We start from the raw sequence: 9,246 nt of genomic DNA, 5'->3' as shown, positions 1-9,246 counted from the left end.
TGGTGCTTTATAGTCCAAGACAGAACCTGTGCTTCCAAACCTTACATATTACATCCTGACCGCAGTTTCCCCTCCCTCCCTTCCCCCACCCTCCCCTGCTTCCCCGATTTCCCCTCGCCTCTAGATCCACCACCTCTCAGAAAAGAGCAGGCCTTCCAGGAGCATTGACCAAACACGGCAGAACAAACTACAGTAAGACCAAGCATGTGTTCTGACGTCAAGGCTAGATTAGGCCTAGTAGGAGGAAAAGTTCCCACTCCTCAGGCGCCACCTGATGTTTGGCCGTGGGACTGCATCTTCTCCCATCAGTTGCTTCATGGAGTCTCTCTGGTCTCTCTGATGATGGTTATGCTCTGCTCCAATCCCAAAACACTGTGCAGGTGGGACAAACTGTAGGTTGAAGGTTTTGTGGCTAGGTTGGTGTTCCCATCCCTCCACTCAGACCTCACATCTTTATACAATAGCAGGAGAAGGAACGGTCTCAGGGCAAAGGCTTTCTCCCAACAAGGCCTATAGATTACTCCTACTATCAGGTTGAGAAAAACTATATCAAATGTTCCCCTCCAAACATGAATGGATTTCCACAGGAAGCGAAGTTCTTATGTGTGGTTTAGAATGATCATATCTGTGCAGTGGTAGCTCACGCCTTTAATCCCAGCATTTCGGAGGCAAAGGCAGGTAGATCTCTGTGAGTTTGAGGTCAGCCTGGTCTACATGGTGAGCTCTAGAACAGCCACCACTGTTATACAGAGAAACCCCGTCTCAAAACACCAAAAACAACCAAACAAAACGGATAATCTACCTATTTGGAGAACTGGGTAATGACTTTGAGGGCAGTAGTGCAGGACCCCCTTCTGCAAAACTGAGCACTTCTACAATCTGTTCTGTAAGAAAACCCAATGCACAGGCAAATTCCAGTCAGCTTCCCAGGAGGGTCTTAGACTCTTCCTGGACACCAGTAATCCTTCTGACTCAGCCTCCCAAATAGCTAGGATTACAAGCCTGCACTACCATGCCTGGCTTCTTCCTGTTTAAACAGCATTTACTGGCAATCTACGTGTGTGCAGACTGGTGCCAGATGGTACATCAGATAGCGGTTCTCTCACAGTTAGGGGTCGGGGCTCGGGGTGGGAAAGGGCAGAAGCAAAAGGCTGGGGAACACTGGGGCTGCAAGGACAGCCTGGGGAAACTGTTCTGCCATTGTTGTATGGCTTAGGTTCTATCTTCTCTCCCTCCAGGTTGGGTTTTCTTCTTTTAAACTAAAAAGAGTTAACATCAGAAATCTCAAAAGACACAGCATGCTTTGTCTGAGGCTATAGACTAAGGCTAAGTATAGAATTTATGGCCCAGAGGGCCATGCAAAGGGAAGGCTCAGAGGCCACTTGGCTTCTGCTTCCTCTTACTCATCAAAAGCAAGAAGAATCAATGAAGGGATCAGGCAGGGTCTTTGTTGGAATTTAGCTCATAAACTGCTGGAGCCAAGGGGCTCAGAGGACAGATAAGAAACAAAAAGTTGCTTCTCCTGGGAACTTGAGAGGCCTGGTGTGAGGATGAGAGGAGGTGGCAGAGAAAGGAAGCAGAGCCTTTCCCAGGGAGCAGGGACTGCCTTCCGGGCTGATGTTCTGACTGCAGCTCCTTAGAAACCTCACCCCGCCTGTCCTGCAGTTCCAAGGAAAAAGCAGCCCTCTGCCTATGCCTCCGCTGCAACCTGAAGGCCGAGCCTTCTTCAGAAAACCCTGTGCACAGAATCGCACCTAATGTAAGAGAACCCAACGCATGGACAACTCCCAGTCATCTGCCCAAGAGCATCTTGGACTTTTCCTGGACACCAGTAATCCTTCTGACTCAGCCTCCCAAATAGCTAGGATTACAAGCCTGCACTACCGTGCCTGGTTTCTTCCTGTTTAAATAGTATTTACGGGCAATCTATGTGTGCAGATTGGTGCCAGATGGTACTGGGAAAACATCAGATAGCGGTTCTCTCACAGTTAGGGGTCAGGGGTGGGGGTGGGAAAGGGCAGAAGCAAAAGGCTTGGTGATAGCTCAGCTACCATTCCCAGGTTTTACAGGAGACTTCATTTCCTGGTTCTTCTAGTTTCTGGTGGCTGCCAGTCTTCCTCGTTGTGTAAATTCTATTGTTCTGTCTTTATCAGGTCCCACTCCACCTTCCTCTTATGAGAATACTGTAGGGGTTGGGCATTGGTGGCGCACACCTTTAATCCCAGCACTTGGGAGCAGAGGCAGGCGAAGTTCTGTGAGTTTGAGGCCAACCTGGTCTACAGAGTGAGTTCCAGGATGTCCAGGGATACACAGAGAAACCTCAAAAGCAGAAACCAACCAACCAAACAAAAACAGTGTACTGTAGTGGGGCTGGAGAAATGGTTCAGTGCTTAAGAGAATTTGCTGTTCTCAAAGAGGATCTAAGTTCAGTTCCCAGTACCCACATGGCTGCCCACGGCTGTCTATAAACCCCCGTTCTAGGGGATCCAATGCCATCTTTTGACTTCTGTGGGCACTAAGCATATGTGTAGCATAATACATGGTGCACATACATATATGCAGTAAACACATAAAAAGTACATTTTAAAAATGAAAGAAAGAGAACACTGTAAGGGACTGGCTGCAAAGCTTGGAAGTAGAGTGCTTGCCTACCATACTGCAGGCCCTGGGCATAGTCCCCAGCATACACGTAAAACAAAAAGAACTTAAGACTGCACTTAGGACCCATCCAGATGTTATGTCCAGATATTTCACTTTGAAAACATTTTAATGTGTATGACTGTTGTACCTGCATGTATCTGCCTATTACATGTATGTCATGTGTGCCAGTAGAGGCCAGAAAGAGGCTGAGGCAGGAGGGTTGTGAATTTGAAGAAAGGGTTTCTTTGTGTTACTCTGGCTGTCTTAGCACTAGCTCTGTAGACCTTCATCTGCCTATTGAGTACCAAGATGAAAGGCATGCGCTACCACCACCCAGCAAAAATTCTTATTATTGTGAGAGTATGGCTCCATTGTTTTGAAGAGGGTGTTTGTTTTCGAGATGGCGTTGGGGGGGGGGTCTCACTATGTAGTTCCAGCTGTCCTGGAATTCACTCTGTAAACCAGGCTGGCCTCAAACTCATAGACATTGGCTGGCCTCTGCCTCGCAGGTGCTGAAGGAACACACCACCATGTCTGGTCTAAATATGACCCAACTCTTACATGAGAGTATAAGCTGTTAATACTATCATTCATAACTTTAAACATTATTTGTTATTATGGATGTATGCATGATATGTAGGTGTGAACACATATATCGTGACACATTTGTGGCTGTCAGAGGTCTATGGTGTGGTTTCTCCTCTTCCACCTTTAACTGGGTTTTAGATGCAGAACTCAGGTGAGCAAGCAGGCTTAGCCAGAAAGTGTTTTGATCTACGGTACTGTTCTCACCAGTTTTACCATTCAGAAAACCTCAACCAGGCACATTCAGTTAGGTGAGGTCAGGTGGCAAACAGGGCTCTGGGTGCTAAGGTAGCTGGGAATTTGGGGGGTACACACTGACCAAAGAGCCATGAGACCATGCACAATACGAAGAACGTGGGTGTGATTTCTGAACCTCTAGGTGGAGTTGCAGAAACATCTGCCCACACTCCTCTCTGGGCTTTCCAGATCTGCAGAGAGATCAGCTTGTAGAAGATAAAGAAAGAGGCAGAGATAGGATGCTGTAGAATCCCGTGCTCTCGTGAAAAAGCCCATGCATCATGTGAGAGCCCAGGACCTACCCAGAGGGGCAGCATACCAGCTGCAATATAGGTCACTGTCACTGTCCAGGTGACAGTGAAGCAAAGCAGAAGCTATGGAGATTCAACTGAGAATCTTTTGCTATCTTTTTCTTATGGTACTAGAGCCTGAACCTAGGGCCTCAAGCATGTTAACAAGTTTTAAAACTTTACTACATTTAGAATACTGTTTTTTAAAATGTGTCTGGATGTTTTGCCTGCCTGTATATCTGTGCGCCACAGATGTGCTCTTAACTACTGAGCCATCTCTAGCCATTTCTTTGATGAAATTTTTTGAGACAAGGTTTCATGTAGCAGAGGCTAGCTTTAAACTGGGTCTGTTGGAGAAGATAGTCTTCAATTCTTGATCCTCCTACCTCTGCCTCTCAAAGGCTATGGTTATGTGCCACATCACCTGGAGCTGAGAATGATTGGCCAGTATTAAATATTTTATCTTTTTTATTTTATTTTTTTGGTTTGAGATGAACAAGGTCTTGCTATGCAGCTCTGGCTAGCCTGGAACTCATTAAGTAGACCAGGATGACACACTTCTGTCTTCCAACTGCTGGGGACAATGCTGTGTGTGCTACTGTATCGGCTGTTCTGGTTTTTACATTGGATCTTTGTGTATATTCCAGGTTCGACTGGGACTCAAAATCCTTGTACCTCTGCCTTGTAAGTTCTGGAATTACAAGCTTGCACCCCACTTCCCCTGGATATCCTTTGTTTTATTTTAAGACAGAGTTCTGTGCAGCCCAGGGTAGATGCTCCACCATACCCAATTTATTAGGAGCTAGGTATCAAACTTGGTGCTACCTACACATGAGAAAAGCATTTTACCAGCTGAGCTACATCCCCAGCCCTTGTTTTAAGGCTGTTCTTGATCTTGCTTCAGCCTCCTGAGTTCTGGGATGATAGATGTGCAACTGCCATGCCAGGCTCTAATTACATGGTTTTTAAAACTTTTCTGCAGCCAGCAGACAGGGGAGCAGATAGTTGGAACAAGCACGTCACAGAAGAGCATCTCCAAATGCCTGATAAACACGAGAGTTTCTCCTTCAGTCCTCATTAAGGAAAAGAGAAGTCAAATCACAAAGGAGGAACTTCACAGAATAGTGGATGGGTAAACAGTTCAAGATTAATTACGATCTCTAAATGCACACCTCCAGCAGTGGTCTCAGGAATGGAAAGCCTGTTTCGAGGAGGGAACCAGCCTCAAGGTGTTGGATATTCTCAAGACTCTCCATGGTGCATGCCTTGTAAGCCCAACAGTCAGGAAGCAGAGGAAGGTGGATCAAGCTTTGAGGTCAGTCTAGGTCATACAAGGCCCTCTAATAAACAATAATAACCACCATCACCAAAAGGTGGTATTGGCTGGTGGGACAAGCATGAGGATTACATTAAGGTTTCTGTTCAAACCAAAACCAAAATGATTCGTATACTACCCAGCCATTTTTAGCTAACATGCACCAGTGTGTGGGTGGGAGTGACAACTGTCAGTGGCAAGATGGGGACATACTACTGTGGGACACGAATGGGGAAAGTACCATCAGTATGAAAGACGCCGATGAGGTGCCTAAAGCCACCGGCAATGCATTCCATGGACTCTTGGACCCAGGGCTAACCCCACCAATACATCTACCTGGATGCCTTGAGCTTCCTGGAAGCCACTATCACCATTACCTCAGATGTTCTCCAGAGACGGCTGCTTGGACTTTAACTGGCAGAGTTTGGGCAGAGTGGGAAGAAACCTATTGTGAGTTCTCATTTGCCATCGTGAGATTGCCTACCCAAAACTCTTCCCAGGTACCAAGATTTTTTTTTCTGCACTCTAAACTGCACCAAGACCTTCCAGCTTCCTGTAAGCTGCTGGTTTTGCACCTGCACACTAGCTCTAGGATTGGCAGTGTTTCCGAGGCAGCACTTTCTCGTCGCTATTATCAAACATGAGTTTGAATCTCGCCTACCAAGTTCAAGATATGTTAAAAAAGCTAATATTACTCTTACTGGCTTGTACTCAAGGATTGGTATACTGTGCATCAGACAATCTTTTTCAGTCTCTAGCTGTACCCTTTCATTTTAAATAATGGGAATTGTATTTCAGATACACCGTTCTTAACAGTATTAAGAAAACTTTTTCAGGGCAGTGGTGCCTTTAAACCCAGCTCTTAGGAGGCAAAGGCAGATGGATTTCTGTGAGTTCGAGACCAGCCTGGTCTAAAGGACCAGGGCATCCAGGGCTACACAGAGAAACCCTGTCTCTAAAACAAAACAAAAGCAGGCTGAGTAACCAAGGGGAGGATATAACGGCTGATATTTTTGCCAATACTTGGAAGGCAGAGGCAGGGGGGTCTCTGAGTTTGAGGCCAGCCTGGTCCCAACCCTGTCTCAGAAAGTGAGGGGAGGGAAAGATAGTGATTCATACTCTCCTGCTTGCATTTACCAAATTTTGGAATTACACATTTGCTAGTAGACTAAGTGTGTGTGTGTGTGTGTGTGTGTGTGTGTGTGTGTGTGTGTGTGTGTGATGCTCTTGTGGAGATCAAAGGGCAATTGCTGTTGGTTTCTTTCACTGAGAATCTAGGGGTGAAACTCAGGTTATCCGGCTTGCACGGCAAGCATCTTTACCTCACTTGGCCAAACTACACTTTAAAAATGACTTATTTTATGTGTGCACAGATTTTGACTGCAGCTTACCTGATGCCCTTGGAAGCCAACAAGAGGCCATTGGATCGCCTGAGGCTGGGATTACAAGGGGTTGTGAGCCACCATGTGGGTGCTAGAAATTGAACCCAGGTCCTCTAGAAGAGCAGCCACATCTCTCTTAACTGCTGAGCCACATCTTTAGCCCAAGATTGTATTTTCAATAACCAAATTTTGAGTGTAGGATGTTTGGCTAAGAGGAAAGTAGTGGTCAAATCAACTCATAAGGTTATTATTACACTATGAGCGTAACGTGGAGAATTGTATTCAGGATGTTGTAAAGAATAGGCTGCCTCTAGGTGGAGATGGGCTATTGTCTCCTCTTAACAGTTTAGTTGACCTAGTGGGACAGGGACCTTGGTAAGGTTGCCACCCCTAGGGAAGAGGTTCACATTAGGATTATATGTTTTCTTCCCAGAATTCCCACCTTTAATTCAGTACCTATGAGGCTCAGATGGATCTGCCTGCCTTTGCCATTAACCATTTCCTTTTCTTTTGGATGCTGGCCACAACCCAAATTTGTTTTTAACTTCCTTTCCAGCCTCTGCCTCGGATCCTGCAGCCGCGGTGATGGCGATGCTTAAGAAGAATTGGATTGCCATCTACGAACTCCCTTTTAAGGAAGGAGTGATGGTTCCCAAAAAAATGTCCACATGCCCAAACACCCCGAGCTGGCAGACAAGAACGTGCCCAACCTTCATGTCATGAAGGCCATGCAGTGTCTCAAGTCTCGAGACTATGCGAAGGAGCAGTTTGCCTGGAGACATTTCTACTGGTACCTTACGAATGAGAATGAGGGCGTCCAGCATCTCTGAGATTACCTGCACCTACCTCCGGAAATCGAGCTCGCCACCCTGCGCCGCGGCCGTCCTGACACTGGCAGACCTTGGCCCAAAGGTCCAGAGGGTGAGCAGTTTGCAAAATTCACAAGAGGGGAGGCCAACAGAGACACCTCAGAAAGAGCACCCCCGTGCCTCCTGGAGCTAACGAGAGAGCTGAGGCTGGGGCTCAGCAACCGAATTCCAGTTTAGAGGCGGCTTTGGTCAGTCAAGTTGGAGATTATGTTGTATTGAATAAACCTTAAAGAAAAAAATGTTTTTAAACTCCCTTAATTTATGCTTTGGGCTTTCTTGCTCCCCCCCCCCCGCCCCTTTATTTTTTTTTTTTTTTAAACACAGGGTTTCTTTTTGTAACAGAGCCCTTGGCTGTCTTGGAACTTGCTCTGAAGTCCAGGCTGGCCTCAAACTCACAGAAATCCTTCTGCCTCTACCTCCTAAGTGCTGGGATTAAAGGTGTGCACCACCACAGCTGGCCCTTGCTCTTTTTCTGAAGCTCCTTTCCCAGCCAAGTGTGCAAGTGCAGCTGTACCACGTGTGCACACGCTGTGCTCAAAGGGGCCAGAAGAAGGTTTCAGATCCTTGAACTAATTACAGATAATTGTGAGTCACCATATGGGTACAGGGAATTGACCCTGGGTCCTCTGATAGAGCAGCCAGATCTCCTAACTGCTGAACCATCTCTCCAACCCCAAGTCCTTTTAAAATTATTTTATTAATGAGATTAAGAACTCCACAAGAGGACCCTGATTTCCCTTGTATTATAAGATAGCTCTGCTGGGAGTCTCCAAGAATTTTGGAAATACTTCTTTCCTGCCTTTTAATTCCGTAATTGGCAGAGCAAACAAAGTCTATTCCTATACACCTATATGATATTAATGCCAAGAGTCATTTCAGGGTATATAATATGTGGACAGGCTGGGAAATGTCTTCAAACTTCAGGTCTTTGGGGCCAGAGCAATGGCTCTACTTGTTTTTCCAGAGGGCCCAGGTTCAGTTCCCAGCACCCACATGGAGACTCACCAACCCTCTCTCACTCCAGCTCCAGGGGATCCAACACAGTCTTCTGGTCTCCATGTATATGTGTGATACACAGACATACAGATCCCAAGGGTGGGGGTGGATATAGAAGGACTGGGAAGTATGATTGGGGTTCATGACATGAAATTCCCAAAGAATCGGTAACAAATATTAGGTTGAAGAAAGAAGAGGGATACTCTCCTCATCCATCATTGGGAGTCCCAGAAGGACACCGAGCTACTCAACCATAGCACATATGCAGAGAACATAGTTCAGACCATACAGGCCACCCCACTGTCTCCGTGAGCCCCAACAGGCCCTGATTAGACATTCCCATGGGCCCTCTGGCTCCTACAATCCTTCCACTCCCCTTTTCTGTGGGTTCCCCCCCATTCTGCCTAGTGTTTGACTGTGAGTCTCTATCTGTTCCCATCAGTCACTGAATGGTATCCCTCTGATACCAATTGGGCCAGGCACCGAGCTGAGTCATTAAGGATCATTTCACCAACATTTTTTTTGCCAGTTATGTTTGGTTCTATCCTGAGTCTCTGGGCCATCCAGCCTCTAGTTCTGACCATCCAAGCAATGGCAGGCATGTGCTCCCTCTTATGGTGTGGGCCTTAAGTTAAACTAGTCACTGCTTGGCCACTCCCACAATTACCCCAGCACATCCTGCAGGCAGGACTGGTAGGTTGAGAGTTTTCTGATTGGGTTGATATAGGAGTCCCACTGCTAGAAGAGAGTGTTGCCTGGTTACAGAACATGGCCAGTTCGGGCTCCCTATCCCTCATTACTAAGAGACTTATTAGGATCACTCTGGTCGGTTCCATTACACTGGGTTTCTACATCACTCCCCAAATGCCCACTGATTCCAGTTGCCTCTGCCAGTATTCTCTCCCTCCATCCTCCCTGCACCCAATCCCTCC

The 9,246-nt window shown here is 46.6% G+C and overlaps 1 pseudogene across 1 annotated transcript; it reads left to right on the top strand.

The window, feature by feature from the left end:
• The first annotated feature begins 7,034 nt into the window (after nt 1-7,034).
• On the top strand, nt 7,035-7,541 carry LOC308415861 (small ribosomal subunit protein eS10-like; annotated as a pseudogene). Its single transcript has one exon. The product of its transcript is annotated as a small ribosomal subunit protein eS10-like (transcript).
• The last annotated feature ends 1,705 nt before the right edge of the window (nt 7,542-9,246 follow it).

This window comes from Micromys minutus (assembly GCF_963924665.1).
Source record: "Micromys minutus genome assembly, chromosome: X".
NCBI classification, from domain to species: Eukaryota; Metazoa; Chordata; class Mammalia; order Rodentia; family Muridae; genus Micromys; species Micromys minutus.
The sequence above is the reverse complement of the archived record's forward strand: the minus strand, read 5'-3'. Positions and strand labels throughout refer to the sequence as shown.